This window comes from Etheostoma spectabile, chromosome 18, assembly GCF_008692095.1.
Source record: "Etheostoma spectabile isolate EspeVRDwgs_2016 chromosome 18, UIUC_Espe_1.0, whole genome shotgun sequence".
Taxonomy (NCBI): Eukaryota; Metazoa; Chordata; class Actinopteri; order Perciformes; family Percidae; genus Etheostoma; species Etheostoma spectabile.
Genome location: NC_045750.1, coordinates 12667013 through 12669480, shown reverse-complemented (window position 1 = coordinate 12669480; position 2468 = coordinate 12667013).

Here is a 2468-nt window from a genome sequence, read left to right as displayed (position 1 = left end):
GGTAACAGAAAAAATCAAATACATTAGATTAGTCTTATGTCTGTACTGAATTTTGCCAGTGTTTTTCTCTACTCAGTGCACTTAATCACCGTCGACGCTGAGTTAGAATGACTGTGTTGACATGATGTGTGAAGCCAGTGTTGCTTGTCTACAAACCTGTTTGTCAAACCTGTCCACAAACACACACACACACACACGTTGTATTCCCCGTGGTCTGGCAGATGAGCACTACTGTATGTGTGAAATACTGTTTCTGTCCTGTGAAGCAGAGGTCAATGTGGCTGTGTTCTCTGGAGACACGAGTAGCTGGATTAATGAAATAGGCTGGTTGTTATGCATATGACCAATAAAATAAATAATTATGTGTCATGTTACAAGAAAAGGTTCATGTCCAAGATGTTAGAAGTGTTTTGATGACATATTTTGACATATATGACAAAACACTGCTCTGTAAATACTTGAATTGATTGTAGCCAGAGTTCAATGCATAGTGCATTCTGTATGATTCAAAAGATATGAGTTTACGTACTTCTCCATGCTGCAATGTGAAGCTAAAGGTTAGGTCCCCCTTCAGGCAAGGCAATGAGACAAGCAGCTGTGTGCTTGATGAATCTGCCAACACGCAATTAACATGGTAAATGAGGAACCATGATGTTTCTGAAGTGTACTGTAATTACTGCTTACTGCAGAGGAAGGTGAAGGTGAAGCCCTCAGGTTTTTCTTCTAAATGATTCAGAGAGGCAGTGGAGGAGAATATAATGCAGAAACAGAATTAATTGATGCTTTGTTGTTTGTTTAAATGTTGTTCAAATGACTTCTATTATTCTAATAAAACGAGCGAGGCAGAAACAGAGGTTGCATTTACAGTAAGCTGGGTCAGAAAAATGGCAGGTCATGACTTTACTGTATTCGACTTGTCAGTAAAAGTTAGTAGTACCACATTAAGTTACCAAATACAATGCACCAGCACCACCACACACTGCACACTGACTGATCCATTGGATCCAACCTCGGGAGACAATACCTGAAGCTGTTATCAACAAAGAAAGAACCCTTCTGTGTTAATCTACGCCACCTCTTCTCCAGTAGCTGTATCTGCCTTTTATTTACTGTAGTTCAAACCCTTAAGTCCCTGTAGTGCATTCAGGTAATGAGGTTGACATGATACATGATACAAAGAGGAGTACAGTGATGAAGTCTGGTGTCTCCTCAGATTTATTACAGCCAGAAGCTTCAAGCTAGACCTTGAAATGTATGGGTTTTCTTTGTGTGTGTGTGTGTGTGTGTGTGTGTGTGTGTGTGTGTGTGTGTGTGTATTTAGTATGAGGGAGACTAAAAGCACAGTGCTGTTGGTTCTTGGAAACAATGAATCCATCTGTAAATTTTTTGGAATCTCAACAACGACCACATAGGTAGGAGAATTTCAAAATTAGCTGTTGAATTTATGCACATGCAAATTAAACTTTACATAAAGAGTACACACACTGTATGCATAATCATGTGACTTTTGGTCTTTAATTTCTTAAATTTGTTCGTGAATTTTCTAGAAAAAAAACCCTAACTATAAGGGAAAAAAGAGACAACGTTTAATCTGAACAATTCCAATAAATCAATTCCAATTAGCTGCCAGTGTAACATAGAGAGTCTTTTATTCAGTGCATAGCTGAAAATGTGACATTTGTTCATTGGCAAACACTATTTACTTCTGTTTAATGTAGCAGTGCTTTTAAGGAAATGTATATCTTCCTCATAATCATCACAAAATACATACTTCTTTCCAGGAAGAAGTCATTAAATTTTAATTTTTGACTTTTACAACTGGCTGCAAATGAGGACGCAAATAAAGACTGGGGACGATGCGTCAACATACGGGTGACAAATTAAAGGATAAAACAAACCTAAAAGTGTTGGACCACCACAAATTGCAAAAACCTTTAAGGCTCCTTGCCAGAGATGATCCAATTCTCTGTTATGCCACTGGGTGATTAACTGCTATTCTATTTCAAATACATTTCTTTATTTGGTGTTTTGATGAGCTCTGTCTAATACTTCAGTCTAAAATTCCATAAGTGTTCAATAGGGTCGAGATGTGGTGACTGCAGAGGCAATAGCATCATCATTTTCATACTAATCAAGCAATCCAGTGACCCGTGCCCTGTGTGGAAGCATCTGCACTCCTTGTGTTTTTTTGCTCGTTATTTTTTCTTTTTGATATATCACCCATCAGTATGTGTGTGAGAGATAACAGGAATTCTACAAAGAATGAAAAAGCTTGTCTTTCTCTTTCCACAAAATTATTATTCCGGTCACTGGGACTGTAGACACTGGAGAGGGCTTCAACTCCTGATATAGTTCAGTGAATGTAGAGCAAGTTGTGTTGGTTCAGAGTTTAGACAACAGTACACTGGGTTTGTATCATTATTATTTTTCTCTAAACTACACATACACACACACACACACACACACAC